Below are 17,436 nucleotides of genomic sequence, written 5' to 3' on the forward strand. Positions count from 1 at the left end.
AACGAGACAGAGGCCCAGTAACTTAATTTAAGCAAAACCGCAGGTGGAGTAGAGCGCATGGAACAGGGCACAAAGCACCTACCTCACACAGCAGCCATATGGAATGGGGGCAGCTGCGGGGACATGGGCCTAGGCATGCACAGAACTATCCACCAATCAGGGATGGGGGCGGGCTAGGAGGTGGGAGGGGGAGAGGAGAACAACACGGAAGGAACCAGGGTAGAGGGAGGACAATCAATGGCACAGAGGCCCACTAACTTAATTTAAGCAAAACCGCAGTTGGAGAAGAGCGCGGGGAACAGGGCACAAAGCATCAACCTCACGCAGCTGCCAGATGGAATGGGGCAGCTGCGGGGACATGGGCAGAGGCAGGCACATTTCAAAATGTGGCTGCAATATGCCCCCAGGGTGCCAAGTCCCCCAGGGGCACTAGTGAGAGAACACTTGGTACTGTCCCTCTGCCATCTGCAGGGATGAATGCTGTATCACCTTTCTTTCTGCTGAACAACGAGACTGACCACTACTTACCTCTAAGAAGCCCCAAGAGGAAACACTTGAAAGAAAAACATATATCGTTATGTCCTATCCCCCTGACTCATCAGGTTACATATTTAAGGTGTTCACAGACAGATAACCACAAAATTACTTTTTATTTTCCTTTAATCCCTGATTCAGATATACACCCCAGCCTCCCTTGCCTCTACTTGGGTTTTCTGCCTCAGAGATAGCTATGAACCTCTGGGTCAGACCGTGATCCAGCTTTGAAAATGTAAGTATAAGAGCAGGAGTGCTGTGCTGTTAGGGACGTTCCTAGCTCGCCACGCATCCCACGCGTTGGGCCATACTCTTATGGACCCCTTGAGGGTTAGAAAGTGGGGAATATGAGAAAAAACACGCTAGATCTGGTACAAGCCCCATTGTGGGAGGTCCAGAGATGCATGTGATAATCATGTGCCCTGTGGCTTTTTTCCTGCAGAGCAGTATGCAGGGGTCGACGGGCCGCTCTCATCCGAGGTTGTCGTGGTAACACTGCACACTGCATGACGATCAGCTTCCTTTTTTCAGGAAGACACCTCACTTTGTTTTTCAAAGTGGTATTGAACCCCAAATGTCACCATATGTCCCAAACAGCACCCCAACATGTAGCACCCCAACATAAATTTCCCTCGCTCCAATTCACACATACAAACATGCATGGTTAACGCCAGAGTCAGTGCTGCAGGTCAAAAGGAAGAAATAAGCTGAATGCCCCTTCAAAAAAAGCCCAAAACAAGCTGCCTCCAAAATAAATAAGCTGAAAAAACAAAACACACCTCTAAAACACTGTGGATAGGTCTCAAAAGTAAGAACAATAACAATAATGCAAATATACATAGAGAGAACACAAACATAATATCTTAGAACAAAAAGCTTTTATTAAAATTGCATTTTCTTTTCTGACAATTAGTGTCTATTTTTTTTTCTTGTGTGAGTGACTTCGTGATCCTGAGCCAGCCCAGGCCTTTCCTGTTAAATGTTAGGACTGGTATTTTTGTGCTTTCAATTATAAGTATGGGCCTACAAGCACCACCATGCAAAGTGAAAATCCAGGACTGTCTCATGGCGTCAGACATGACATGGCCCCCCCACTTGGCAGCAATGCCTTTGTCAGTTGCTCCTTTTTTCTGTTGCCCCTCTGGTCCTTGACTCCCTTGTGAGTCACTCTCGTCTGGTCAGTCACCCTTCTGGTCTTGAACAACCTGGTTGATCGCTCTCCTCTGGTCCTTGGTTCATATGGTCCATCGCCCCTCTGGTCAATGGCTCCCTAATGAGTTGCTCCTCTAGTCCATCACTCCTTACATTTGGATGTAATCATAAAATACCCAAGTGGTTACTGAGGATAGCTTTGTACAATGTTTACAAAGCATCCACTTGTACTCCCCAAGTGAACTAGCAAGGTGCTATGGCAGTACTGGCAAAAGGACTCAATCATCTAGTTAACCCTAGAGTTGGCCCGTCACCGGGGCTATGCACAGTACTGGAAAAGAGACTCAATCATCTAGTTAACCCTAGAGTTGGCCTGTCACAGGTGCTATGGCAGTACTGGCGAAAGGACTCAATCATCTAGTTAACCCTAGAGTTGGCTCATCAATGTACTGAGAAAGAAGGAAAATTAAAACTACAGGAAAAATAACAACAAATGAACAAAAGCACACACAAGAAGACAGAATCATACATATCCAGTAGAAAAACAATTGTCAAATGCAATAGTCCTGTTTTCATAATATGCTGTATGTACACTTGTATGCCTGTAGAGCCTAGTATGACAGTTATTGACTGCATCACAATAGCACAGTGAGGAGAGCGCTCGCTTTGATATCTGTGCAGATCCTGCTGACGCAGGTTCGAATCCCAGCAGAGCCAAACTCAGCCTTTAAATGAGCACTACACACCGTGGGTAATAATACGCAGCGCTCAGATACCTGAGGGTTCGTAAAGCTATATAAATACCAAATTATTATTATATTGCACCGACCCCTGCAGCTAAGTTAGGTAACTCCTATTTCAATCATGTTCTAAATTTGAACATGATTGAAATATGAGTTAACTTCCCTGTGGCTTATTGTTGCTTCTTTGCTTCACTGCTGCGGACAATGGAACTTAGCAGCAGCGGTTGCGGAGCCCAATAAGAGGGGGAACTTGAATAAAATGGGTGATTTAACATTGGAAAAGAAAAGGGAATGGTAAAGTATGGTGTCAGGAACGCATGGTATCAAACAGTAAGACAGACAAAAGTGATCACAGTTCAAGGTTGTTTATTTAACTTCAAATGGATTTGAAAAATCCCTATCTAAACCTAAATCTAAAGATAAAAGCAAGCTACGACCATCAAATAATAATAACGCAGTCCTAGTGGAGTCTTGTCAATATAAAAGGGCTTATACTAGTAACCCTATTGCCAATTCTTACTTCTAAATATAAAGTGTGGGAAACAATGTTATCCAAAAGAAAAGTGTTCTAGAAATGATATGTCAGGATACGCAAGCCGTTGGCTTCCCTTACCCATGTTTTCAGCATGAGACAAGGCGACACTCTCAAGCTTAGCACAGTCTCTGGCTACTCTAGCACGAGGGTGCAGTTCAAACTTCAACATCATGGCCTTCTGTGCCAAAGTTTCTTTGCCATTTAAAGTCTCTTTTCCAGATGGCCTGATGCAATACAACAAACAACAAAGTTCCTTCCTCCTTAGCGTTTCACACATACACATTCTGAGGTGATTTTCTATTCACCCCGGATCCCCCTGCCGGGCGCAGACCCACTTCAACACAAAACCTTCTCGGGTGATTTTTGCTTCACCCCGGGTCCCCTCAGTCGGCTACGACCCACTTCAACACAAAGCTTTCAATTGATCTCCCTCTGCCGGGCTCGGACCAACTTTATCAACTTTGCCACAAATGTTCTTTACTGTATCAGCATCGAAGACTTTCAATTGTGTGCAGGGTTTAGCTTGACCACTTTGTGTCACGATTCTCTACAACTCTTTCACTTTTCAGCTGGATAGCTTACAGAGACCTTCGATTGAGCACCCATGTCGTGCCGGACCACTCTGTAAAAGGTATCTTATCTTTGTTTCAAAGTTCAATCACTCATCAGCAGTTCAACTTAACTTGCGTCTTTCATTACACATATTTAAACAATGTTTGTTCTAGTGCTCGCCATCCAATGTTCCGGTTTGCAACCTTGGCTTCAACACAGACCAGTCTTGTAGCGGCCTGCCCAACTCACCGGATGTGTTGACTTCACTGACGCTGCTTTGTTTTTGGAGCCAAGGAGAGTACCACGGTGGGTAATTCTCCCCGCCTTGATTCTTGACACAGGGTCTCGGGTATCTCTGACACACAATGCAGGATTCTTCAGCCTGTTATCCTGATTTTATGCTTTCCAATCTTGAGGGCTCATGAAAGCAACGGCTCCTTGTCGCAAAGGTCAAGGGAACTTCCCTCCATGCAATACCCTTCTGTTTCGTTGTATTTCGCCTCTTGTTAAACTGCCATCTTGAAAATACTGTGTCCTTGTGTGCTTTGCCTCGCTCAGAGCGTGCTCTCATGTAGGGAAGCTTAATGGAAGTCAAATGTGTGTGTGATGATCAGTAACTGCCTGACCATAGTATTGGGACACATCAAGTATCAAGTATTCGGCTCAGGTGTGTCAGAGTATGCGGAAGTTCCTTCCCCCTGAGACTCCTCACCTGGGTCTTCAGTGGGGTTTCATGTCCTCGGTCTCCTTCTTTCCTTCGGGGGTTTCTCTCCTTCGTCACTTGACTTGATAGTCCTTCTTCCCTTCTTGCGTTCGAAGAGGTAGGGACGGTCTCCCCCCGAGGCCACCTTGCCCGCCTATGGATCTGGCAGTCAGGTGAACCCAGGGGAGTCCGTTCCTCAAACAGGGAAAAAGCCAAATATGGCAGAAAAAACCCTGTGTATTAGTCGAAGGTATTGGCTGATCCGATGTGAAGATTGGAGAGGCTGGTGTAGCTTGTATCAGGAAAAAACAGCAAGTCAAACTGAGGTCTGATCCTTCTGGATAAGGGTTCGCTTAAAGCTATGCTCTGTGAGAGAATAGGGATCGGCAGCTCACTAGAAACAAGGAGCTATTCCAAACAGGAGGCAAATGGAAAAGAATACAGGAGGCTAAGAAAGTAAGGATAGCCACAAAGAGAAATCTGGAGAAAATAGAAAAGATGAAGATAATAAGCATGAGAGAGTACCGGAGAAAGCCAGGGAGAAAGAGAGCAAGAGAGAGAGAGAGAGAGAGAGAGAGAGAGAGCGAGAGCGAGAGAGAGAATGGAAAGTGGGTGAAACACAGAAAAGAATGTGACTGCTCTGAGAAACACAGCGAATGGAAAATAGAGCCCACTAGACCCCGAGGTAGAATTTAAAGGAACAGAAACCGGAAAGCACAATCGAAAGTGTATCTTAGTCGGGAACTAACAGCCGCGGAGAGGCCGAACGAAGGTAAGAGAAAACCGTAAAAGAGGCTGGACAGGAGAAAAAGGGACCTGCACGAGAGGGGAAGACCAGGGAAGAAACAGGGCTTAGATGAGGCGAAATTCTAGGGAAAACTCGTAAGTGGGGCACTGCAGCAAAGCGAAAGTCCAAAGACCGACGAATGCGAGTTGCAACGCGAGTCGCAGGGGGCGTGGCCTCCTAATATACCTGCCGGTCCAAGACGACTAGAGCGTCAAGCGGACCGGTAGAGAGGCTTAATATCGCCCCATCTTGGCCGTGGTGTGACAAGGTGTTAGTCCGTTTTCTCTCATAGCCGGCTGTCCGTGAGAAAGTGCTGGTGTTGTAAAGGGGGGTGGGTGGTTGGAGTTCCTAAATATCCTACTTGATAGGATGGGGTAAATGTGTTATAAAGAAGGGGATACAGAGTCTCACCATCCGGTGTCCCAATCACACTCTCCGAAGAGACCTCAGCCAGATGACCCCCCGCACTTGTCCACGCTCAGGAAAGGGATCCCAAAGTGATATCTGTGTGCTGGCCACCTGGATGACAGATCCCCATGGACTAGTGGGTGAGACACCTTCTGGCTTCTCACAATGGGGAGTTGATAAGGGGAGGGAAAACCCACATTTACAAATACAATGGTCAGCAAAGGGGCTAATTTTCTCATTTTAGGGTGTTTGTAAAGACCTAAAAATCACCAAAGTCTCAAGCAACGCTATGGACAGCCATCATTTCTGGGTGTTGTCACAACAGCCATTCGAATTAGACGATTGTAGTTAAGACTTTAGTATAGGAACATTTTAAAATAAACATCAGCACTAGATGTTCCCTAGTGACGACAGCAATAAAAATGTTTAGAACGTTTCTACATCTGAACTTCGGTGGCATACTACGGTGGACTGTAAAGGACCATCTGAACTTCGGTGGCATACTACGGTGGACTGTAAAGGACCTACAAAAGATGGTAAAACGGGAGTACTGTCTCTGAGGTGGGCTGTGGGCTCTGAGAGCCCTAAAGCAGCCCAGCACAATGCTGTGCATTAGAGTGCTGATGGCCTCGGGCAGGAAGAGATGAGGTGCATGTAGTCTCCGAGGGTATTTCAAGGCTACGCAGGGCCCTGTCTGTGGCACGTGGAAAGGTGCAAAACGCTGATTCATGCTCCTGTAGAATCTGCTTGCTGTGGTTGTTGTCCTCTAGAACTGAACAAGTGCAACCATACACGCTTAATATGGGGTAAATCGTCGTGGCCATGCTCTATTTTCCTTTTCATGCTGTATTTATGGCTCTAAACATCTGTGGTTGGGTGGGGCTACCCTGTTGGCCTATAGGCCAGTCCAAGCCTGGTCCCTGCCTGCAGCAGAAAGTGGTTTACCATTTAACATTGTCCGGAAGGTGAATTGTAGAACTGCTGGATTCCAGTCATGGTGGAATGTGCTCTTCGGCCAGCTGTAGTTTGGGAGGGAGGGTGGGGTCGAACAGGCGAGCCCAGGGCTTTGGATGCCATGCGCTGCAAGGCACACTTGTTCACACAGCAGGATTTCTTTTTCCCATGTGATTTTCCGTCTGGCTGCTTGCAAGCTACTTTCATCGTCACACTATCAACTAGGGCTGCGCATTAAAGGGAGTTTTCTTTGGATCCCAACCACTTTTTGGGAAAGAACTTCGCCAAAAGCAAGGTTTAACCCTTAGGCGAGAAGCCTCTAAATGAAATCTTGTTAAAAAGGCACACGGGACTGACATGATATGATATATGTTGCACTGTGCTTAAACTTGCTGCATGTGGTTAGTAAAGAGCACAGGATGTGTGTGCTCTCTTACATGTGTAGAATGCATTTTTTATTTAATTTTTATTTTGGTTGGTTCAAAATATTAAACCTTTCAAAACAAATACAAAATCATGTTTGGTTTTCAACAATTTGATTAACACATATTAATAATTTGTTGCAAAGTCACGCTGGATCATCATTTATACATGAAACATATTAACTACATAAAATTCAATGCGTAAAGATTGAAAAGAGATAAAAAAAAAAGTACATGATCTCTTTATCTTCAGTTTTGAATAGTGCATTCAGATATTGTACAATTGCAATTCGAACAGACAATTTCGTGTTAGTGAATAACCATTGCCACGCTTGCATGTGGTTCATAGGAAGTAATGAAAAAGTCACCTTTGCAAAGCGTTTTTTCCTCAAGTCTACTAATTCCGGACATTCTATTAAACGGTGTTGCAACGTTTCTTTCTGAGCTGGTAGTTTACACCATCGACAGAAATTCTGATTTTGTGAAATCAACTTCCTTTTTGCTAAAACATCTCGTGTGTGCCAGAGATTAAATCTAAAGCACAGATGATATTCACTGCGCATTTGAAGAGACGGCCACTTGTGAAGATAATTGGCCATGCTTCCCAATTTTTTGTGTCCAAATAGCATTATGTCAAAATCTTTTGCACGCGAGCATTGATTGATGGTATTAATCCAATCCATTTGGAACAATTTTATTTTGGCTCTATTGGAATTTTATATAAGCGTGTCCAATGGGATGCTAGCGTCAGCAAGGATGTTTAGAGTATGATGAAGCCATTTACTGGGGAGCAAGTCCTCAGAGGATGTTAAATAACGAGCTAGCACATATACTACATTTGCTGATGTAAGACTGATTAAACATTTTCTGAGGAGTGCACATCTTTTCCACTGGACTTGGGAGTATAGTGAAGGCAAGCCAACTTCGAAACGTATCATCGCTCGAGACATACACTTGGGTAAACACAAAACAAAAATCAAAAATTTGGCTTCGATGACATCCCAAAATTCACGTTCGAGGTAATGAAGTCTCCCTACCATACGTAAGTATGGGTACTACCTTCTGTTTGTAAAAAATAACGATGTGGGTGTATGAGAATTTTGCAAATTTATACGTTAGTAACTTTGCTTGGTTGGTTAATGATTGCAACTTTTGTTGAAGTTCTATTGCACCATTGTCAATTCTCAACGAGTTTGTAATCATAACTCCCAAGTACTTATATATTGAAACTTTTTCAAGTTTATCTAATCCCAAGTGCCAGTGTGAAGATTTGGTGGTCGACTTAATTTTACAGTTTTGCACGAGGACTTGTGTTTTCGGGGTGTTTATGACCATATTATTTGAGGAAGCGTAGACATCCAACTTGTTCAACATATTCTGCAGACCACTGGGAGTTTGTGACAAAAGGATTAAGTCGTATGCGTATAGTAGATAGCTAATTGTTTGTGCACCTAGTTTTGGGGCATCGCAGATGGTGATTTGAAAGGCACATCTTATATTTAATAAATATAAAGAGATTGAATAAAGTTGATACCAAGGTGCACCATTGCTTAAGCCCTTCTTTGAGTTTGAATGTGTGAGGATAGTAGCCCATCTAACGTTAACCTCACTTGCATGGATGTGTGGGTATGCAAAATCATAATTAAGGCTAGTAATGAGAGGGGGCAGTTGTAGTTGCTTAGCTTGTGATATAGTAATAAACGATCAATAGAGTCAAAGGCAACTCTAAAGTCTACAAATACTAGAAACAGATTTTGGCCACGATTTACATATTTTGCTTTCATTAAATTAAGAATCATGATGTTTGGGAAGGTGCCCACTCCTGTTACTAATCCCGCTTGTAAAGGGTCAAGTAAGTTCGGATTGGAGATCCATCTGTTGAGCTCTTTTAGAAGGATGTGGACAAGGATCTTACCTGGCGCATCCCAAAGAGCTATCGGACGATAGCTACTTGGAGCTTCACGGTCTCCTTTATTGTATATGGGTACTGTTACCGAGTGTGTCTTCAGCATTGAGGGATGGTTGATATTTATTCACTAATGAAAAGATGTTATAAAGGATGTGGGCCCACAGAATTGGATTCTGTTTTAATGCGAAATTAGACAGGCCATCAGGACCGCAAGCTCTCGAGCAGCTGATTGTTTTGATGCATAATTGAATGTCCAAAAGATCGAACTTGAGATGGAACTCATAAGGAAGAGAAAAGCCATCAAGACTCGCATTGTTTATTGGAGGGGCATGCAGAGTAGTAAAATGAATAATCCAATTGCTTTCTGTTACGCTATTGGCTTGGATGAATGCTTGCGGTCCAGTATGACCACCATTTATAATGGCCCATGCTCTCGAAGAATTTTTGGCCTGGATCAAATTTAGCATGTTTAGACCGCCTTCTTGATATAGAGAAGCTCGTCTCGCTCTTGAACAGTTTTTGTAACTAGTCTTGATTTTTGCAAGTGCCAGATTTCTTATACCCACAGGTAGTTGGAGGATGGTTCTTTTCTCTGCGCTGAACTTCGATTTCCTCACTTTTAGCTCACTATCATATTGATGCAGCGGTTGTCTCAGGTGTGTGAAGTTCTTGGACTTGCCAGCCAAAAAGAATGGCATCTACCTGTAATATAAAGTGTCTGAAATAGGATAATGTTCTATGGGAGAAAAATGCTGTAACAAAACTTGTTATAATCCTGCAGATGTTGCTCTGAGCATCATAGTCTGTTACCTCTTGCGTTAAGAGGACAAATTCGAGAGTGATGTAACCTTCTCAACATTCTTAGCCCCTGTACCAGGCAGTCATTTAGCCATCAATAATTCATGATCACTATGATGAGAGTTTACAATCTGAAACACATCTACTGCTGGAAACAGGGCGGCCCTCACATAGATATAATCAATCCAAGCAACAGAATCACCCCGTCGTCATGTCGGATTGGCGGGCATGTCAGAAGAACAGGATTCATTGAGCATCACCATATCATGAGAGTCTCAGTCGCAGAGTAGATTTTGATGTGGCTTTGCTTAGACAGTTAACATTTAAATCACCTGCAATGATGGTGTGTTTGATTGGTTTGTCTTGCAAAATTATAAGCATTGGTTTGTAAAGATTTTCAATGAACCGTCTGAGATGCCCGCTGGGTTCCAATACAAGTTGATAAATGCATATGCATACGATGTAGTTGTAACCTTTACCATTTGTATAAGACCATTAATAGTAGGCCATTGTTCTGAAGTGGTTCCCGTATTCATTTTAATGGCCATAAGGAGGCCATTGGATGATTTAGAGGCAGCATTGAGAAAACCATCAAACCCATCTAACAATAGAGGATTCATAACCCAGGTTTCTTGGAGCATTATGAAATCATAATTCCTAAGGTCCTTAAAGCTGACTGCTAGATGCTTGAAGCCTCCGGTGTTCCAGCTAACCAGCGCACATTTATCTCTTGAATCGGACTGTGTTGGCTACTTTGGAATCTGATTTTGTTAACATGTGCATTCAGCTGATTTTATTTGAACATTAGGGCCACTATTGGAGATAGATTTGACAACGTTCCACTAGATGAATTCTGTTTTGGGTTTAATTGCTGATTTTGAACATCAACCACTGCGATGACGAAGCCTAAGTTGTAAAGAGCTTCTTTAGCTAGCCATATAGTATTTTGCACAACTCTGGAATGCATCCAGAGTTGTATGGCTAAAATCGCTTTGTTTTTAGGGAATTCAACGCGTGCAATGTCAGACGACCTAATGTCTTCCAATTGAGGCAAGTCCGAGAAAATTGCTAAAGCCGCACGTCGATTCAAGACATATTGTGGCAATGGTGCTGGGCGACACGTTAGGGTCAATACATAGGTCGCTGGTCGTTTCGTTACTAGAGGAAAGAGAGATTCTTTAGGATCACAAACCTTTTTTTCTTTACTTTTGTCAGGCCCTTCTATTTCGACCGGGTTCAATAGCCCTGCCAATACAGACTGAAGCAGTTGAATGGCTTGGCTCGAGCTCATTGCGACAGACTCACCAATTTGGGGTTTCATTGGAATAGAGGGAATGACTTCACAATTATTAGCATTGGGATCCTGGTTGCTAGATTTAGACACTTCTATTATCGCAGATGAAGTCAGAATGTTGTTCTCACTGTTTATTTCGGCTTGGGTATAATTAGGCTGATGTTTCTTAGTTTGAACAGCTGAATTACAACCAAGCACGGATTTTAAAACTTTCACATTTGAGTCTGTTGTGATGCCAGATGTTTTATTGGAGGGGAGGTGTGCAGACATCTAAGCGTCTACAGCTTTGCGCATCTCTCGACGCCGCAGCGCCTGCAAGTCACTGACCTGTGAAAGGGAACTTATTTGCCGCACCTTACAAGATTGTTGATTTATAACGGCATTCACTAGACTATCTAAGGGGGCATATGGTGTGACTTCTTTATTTACTGCACCTTTTTGGCTAGATCGAGTCTGTGATACTCTTTAGAGATTGCTTTAGAGGTCAAAAGTGAGTTCTTCATTACTTTTGGCATTGGTAGCGCTTTGAAAAATGGTTTGGTTTTCGCTCCGCTAGTTTAAGATTGATTCTTTTGATTTTTTGAACGTTTTAGGCACAGGGGTGAATCTGAAGGTGTTGCCTTGGCTTTATTAAAGATAGTATAGGCAGTTTTTTTTGTTTTTCAAGGGTTTTGCTGGCATCTGCTGTGAGCCAGACAACAATTGGGATTCAATCGCCTGCGAGTCAATGGGAGCAGTCAGAGGTGATTGGCGGCGAGCTCCATTGATTTTGTATTGGAGCTGACTTCAAATATGGAGTCCCGGAATGAAGGAAGTGCTGACTGCGTCGCTATTTCGGATGTTGGTTCACAGATCGTCTGCGAAGATCGCAACATCAGTACAGGGCACATTTTTAGATTTGGTGTGTGAGACATCAGGTTCCTATGCAGAAGAACCGATGTTTCTCGTTGCCACTGCAAGATTTGTTCTATTTGTGTGTGTTGTACACACATTTTCCCTTCCAAAGTTTCAAAGGGTTTAGTCATTAATTGGAGGGCTAAATTCATGGTGGTAAAGGTGATTTCAAGCACTTTTGAAATCGAGTCGGGGTGCGACGCTCTGGGGGCATCTGACAAATCCCCTACTTTGCGCAGTGTTGGAGCAGTATAGGATGCTATGGAACTAATGGAAACATGCCTTGAGTCTAAAAACAACACCAGTGACCTTGATAAAGTGTGATGAGTCGCGTCAAATTTTACACCTTGATGTTTGCTCATCAATATTGATTACATTTTGCTCACTCTCTTGTTGCAGCGCCTCCAATACCGGACCTGTAACAGAAGGCACATTAGTTAAGGAGTCCAATAACATACTGTCTGAGGGCGCGAGATGAGATAGAAATACCACTGACTTGGTTGGCTCATATAGTGAACAATTGGCCGCACATTATTTCATTTGAGGTACCGGAGGGGCCAACACGACTATTGGACACTCGACTCTACAGCCTGTTGGTCGGCTAGTGCAACCGACTCTGGATGAAAATCTTTGCAGTATTTACGAATGTCCGCATGGACCTCAGGTTTTGATCGTTTTTTTTCCTTTGGCCATCGAGAGCAGTTTCGGAGGAGTGGAACTCGTTACAATTGTAGTCCGCTTTGCGCTCCTTGTAATTGATGAGCCTGAATTCAAAGGATTGGGATAGAGTGTGGGCAGTCACAGGCATACCTGTTGTCAAGGATTGCGGTCTGCGCTGCATGACGAGAAATGGATTCCGTGGGGCGGGTAATAGAATTCTACGTGAACACGCACCGAGCAGGCCCGCTAAGCGACTCCTTGCCCTCACGCACCAAGCGAAGAGGCACTCAACAGGTGCTCTGCTTGGTGCGCTCTCCCCAATTAAAAGCCAGTAGGGACAGAGCCCCTAAAATCACACACGGAAATACAGGACCAGTGAGATCAAAGGAGCTATCTCCGACAGTCTCGCACTAAGCCTGCTAAGCTATCGTTGCTCCGACTAAGGAAATGCTTCGAGGAAAGTCTTCTAGCACAGACAAGGTGCAGTAAATAACACAGGCACTTTTCTTCCTTTGTCTCGGCTGCTAACACTACTAGGAGACAAACAGACCAGGGCAACAATCAGTGGGATCAAAGAGAACTAGTCTCGACAGTCTCCCAGTTTGTATTGCCTTCAGGTGTTTCAAAATCTTACCCGTCAATCGTCCGTAGAACCAGCAATACATGTAACCTTTTCCTCATGTGCCTTTCAAGCTCTGTCACTCGGGCTTTCAGCGGTTACACGGATGCCTCCATTTGGACCGTAGCTCATAGATCCGGAATAAAGATAGTCGCTTTGTGCACCGTGCACAGCACAGCCAACCAGCAACCAAAATTGCACGCCCTTTACACGCGCGAGCTTCACGCCGCAAGGGCGTTAATGTCCTGTTTATATCTGCTTCCTGCAAGTGTCTGTGGGCGGAGCTACAATGGAGATTTTGAGTCTTTAAAGGAACAGTGTCTTGATCCTTTGATTCCAGCGTCTAGAGTACAGAACCCAGGCAGGATACCAGTTCAAACTCCGTTCGTGATGGAAAAAATAGAAGTCAGGAAAAGGAGGAGTCAGTATAGACAGTACTGCAACCCCTATTAGCACAGCAAAGCCAAACAGCAACCAAAATTGCACGCCCTTTACACGCGCGGGCTTCACCACATTTTAAAATGATGGAAAATGGATTCCTGTGGGGGTGAGGACCACAAGTAAGCTATGCAGTCCCCATATTTGAGTCCTTCGAACAGCGGTGTTGTACAGGGGCACAACGAAACCTACATTTCGGGGTGGGCTAAGTGGTGATGGGAGGGGCCACTTCAGAAAATAGGCGTGGCAAACTTGGAGGCTCCGTCCCCACTGTGCTACCCCCACATTCCCCATGGTCTGGTGTGGGGACCAACTATCAAATAGTATATTTTAAAGTGCAATATGCAGAGAGGCCATGGAAGCCTTTCTTGAAAGTGTCAGTTTTAAAGTTTACTGCGTTTGTTCAAGTACATTTTTCTGAAGAAACACAGTAAAAAGCTTTAACACTGCCAGTTTCGGGAAAGGCTTCCCTCACCTCGCTGCCTAACAAAATGCAAGTGCGCACATCCAGGGGTGAACCTAGGCTAAAATATAGGCTGGGGCTAACCCTTCAAATGTTGGGAGAGGCGCTAACTTCAGAGACAGTCGAGGAGTTACAAACATACTTGTGTAGGGGCATCTAAATTCATTGCTCATTGTAATGAGACTATTCTAGTGCAGCTTAAATGTTATAATCAGTTAACTCTCTCCTTTAAGTCTGAAAACACCCACTTTTTGCAGATCCTGAAGGTCCTAGAAAGTGTGAAAATGGCTGATGGTGTGCAATAAAAAATTCAATATCATAGCATAACAGGACATAGCAGAGTGCGGGGCAGTACTATGGAGGGCCCAAGCAACTTCAGTGGCTGGGAGCAACAGGGGAGAAAATGTAATGTTGGTTCTACCCCAGCTGGTGCGCTATACTAGAATCTCTGGTGCACTGACTGGATGGTGAGACTATGTCTCCCTGTCAAATCATGTTATAAGAGACTGGCTGAAGGCCAGCTCAGCAATAATGCAATTCTATGTGAGATTATTGGAGCCACTAGCAGAGGACCACCAGGGAACACTAATTTGGCCCTAAACTTATAAAAACTGTCCCATTGTAAGGGTGTAAACGTAATCATTTATAAGCACTCCCATTTTTGCAATTGAAGTCAGCCTGAGATTACATTATTTGCCTGAGATCACACACTTGCGCTAACCAGCGAAGCAAGGATTTTAACCCACTCTCCAATTTGGGCACGGCCACCTTCTTCCGCGCTTTACTTGGAACAAATATTTATGTTTTGGGTGTCAAGATCTACAATAATACTGTCCTGTAGAGTTTACTTGCTAAATCCACAAATTGCACAGTAAAGCATCATAACAACATGTAACTACTTATAGCAGCAGCAAGTTGGGCCAAAATAATATCAGTGTACCTTTATTTTCCACATCCTGAATGGAAAACTATAAAATGCAAAAGGCAAAATATCTATGTAGCCACTTTATTTTTAGCGCTTTAAGACACACAATAAAAGAGGTGTAAAAATCTCCCTTAGGTTTGGAAGTGTGTTGTTTTGTGTGTTTTTTAGAACATTCAACTAAGGACATCAAAACACATTTTCAGTGGGTGCTTTATTGTGTTGCTCGCTTTAACTGTTGCATATATGCAGGGTGACTGGAAAGGCTAAGTTTCTGATGACAAAGGAAAGGAGTTGTCAAGTTCATTGCAGCCTGTGTGTCCCACGGGGGGCTGTGACTCGGGGAGGGAAACGTGTAGTGCTTGATGAGCCGAGATATAGTAGAATTGCCTGGAAGAAATAAAATGCGCCAAGAAGCATGTTCCTTTGAACTGCTAAGAGTTCAGGTGCACGGAAGCTCCGAGCCCGCGTTGCTCTCCTGCCTTCCATTCTATTCTGCATCCAGCATCCCCCACAACTGAGGGGCGGAGCTACAAGGACATCACTGGCCAATCCCAGGAAGAGAGCTGTTGGAGGGCGGGCTATCAGGCTGTATTTCCATATCTTATTTTTACGCTGTTTGTATGGCTGTAGCCATATGTGGGTGGGCGGGGCATCCAAGTAGGCGTGGCTCCGGAGATTGCCGAACACTGCCCCCCACATGCTACCCTGGGGATGCAGGATAGCGTACAACACCGGCACCATCCAAACATACCATTCACCGCAAATTGCGTTTGGAAAAGGTGTAGGGAACACACATGAAGACATTTAGGACCAGTTTCTCAGGTGCAAATCCGAGATGTGCGCGAAATGCACACAGAATAGATTTGCACAATTCTGAGAACTGTATAAGTGCACACAGAAGATACGCAAAAGTGAGCGGAAAGTATCATGGAAACTATGCTTTTAGGGAGGGTGTGCAGAGCAGAAGCGTGCAAAATGCTCCACAAACCCTATTCACATCATCTGAGCGCACAAAATAATCCTTCAACGTGTGCTCCATTCACAGAGTGAAGAAAACAGGCAATGGAGTCACCCAACAAAACAAGTCACACCGGCTTTAGGGAGTTATAGTATATATATATATATATATATATATATATATATATATATATATATATATATATATAAAGAGTTCTCTTTATCACTGGCAGAATAAGAGGGCAACCAGAGGTACTGCTTCAAACTCCAGGTAATAATGGGGAGGCTACGGGAGGGGGGATGATGGGGGAGGGGGCGGGCTGGGGGTCACGTCACCCTTAATGCAAGGACACGCCAACCCTAGTGAAGTTACTTGGCGCCTGATATACACACGCACACACTTACACCCCCCCCACCCCGCATGGTGAAGCCAAGCACCCCCGGAATGTGGAGAGAGGTCTTGCCGCAGTGTTGTATCTAGAAGGAGCAGCTGGAAGAGGGGAGGGGAAGGAAGGGACCCTTGGGGGGGGGGGCTCCACAATGACCCCCAGAGCACTGGGTACATGCTTACCAGGAGCTGGCGATGGGCATGCATGCTGGGCCCAGGCACGCCGGATCTCCCTGGGTACCGCAGGCTCTGTGCCCAGCTCTCGGGTGCGGGCACGGACTTCCAGAGGTCGAGCTGCAGGATCGTGCCACCAGCACGTTTCTTCTCGAAGGTTCCAGGCGCGCACGCGCACTTGCGTGCATTTCCCTGGCAATCGGGCACTGCGGAGTACGTGACACACGTTTTCTAGCAACGCCCAGGGCGTCCTGGATGGCTTGCCCACCAGCAGGTTAGAGCACTGGCGAGGAGGCTGTAGACGCCGCTGTGACAAAGACTGCATCCACCAGTGTAGGAGAGGAGCGAGTGGGCACATGGCCACACCACACCCATGACTGTGCAATACATCAGTGGGCAGACGCCATACCACACGCGAGACTGTGCAATACATCATGAGTGGGCAGACGCCACACCACACTGGTGACTGTGCAAAACATCATGGGTGGGCAGACGGCCACACCACACTCATGACCGTGCAATACATCATGAGTGGGCAGACGGCCACACTACACCCATGACTGTGCAATGCATCATGAGTGGGCAGATGGCCACACCACACTGGTGATTGTGCAATACATCATGGGTGGGCAGACGGCCACACCACACTCATGACCGTGCAATACATCAGTGGGCAGACGCCACACCACACTGGTGACTGTGCAATGCATCATGAGTGGGCAGACGCCACACCACACCCATGACTGTGCAATGCATCATGAGTGGGCAGATGGCTACACCACACTGGTGACTGTGCAATACATCATGAGTGGGCAGACGCCACACCACACTGGTGACTGTGCAAAACATCATGGGTGGGCAGACGGCCACACTACACTCATGACCGTGCAATACATCATGAGTGGGCAGACGGCCACACCACATCCATGACTGCAATGCATCATGAGTGGGCAGATGGCTACACCACACTGGTGATTGTGCAATACATCATGGGTGGGCAGACGGCCACACCACACTGGTGATTGTGCAATACATCATGAGTGGGCAGATGGCCACACCACACTGTGCAATACATCATGAGTAGGCAGACGGCCACGCCACACTGGTGACTGTGCAATGCATCATGA

At 45.2% G+C, this 17,436-nt stretch overlaps 1 long non-coding RNA gene across 1 annotated transcript in view; it reads right to left on the bottom strand.

The window, feature by feature from the left end:
• Positions 1-16,687, bottom strand: part of LOC138489315 (uncharacterized) — a 47,257-nt gene extending 30,570 nt beyond the window's left edge. The window contains exon 1 of the long non-coding RNA XR_011274778.1: positions 16,319-16,687. This is a non-coding gene — a long non-coding RNA (uncharacterized lncRNA). The remainder of the gene's footprint in view (positions 1-16,318) is intronic.
• Between the last annotated feature and the right edge of the window lie 749 nt (positions 16,688-17,436).

Source organism: Ambystoma mexicanum, chromosome 9 (assembly GCF_040938575.1).
Source record: "Ambystoma mexicanum isolate Mex_15411 chromosome 9, UKY_AmexF1_1, whole genome shotgun sequence".
NCBI classification, from domain to species: Eukaryota; Metazoa; Chordata; class Amphibia; order Caudata; family Ambystomatidae; genus Ambystoma; species Ambystoma mexicanum.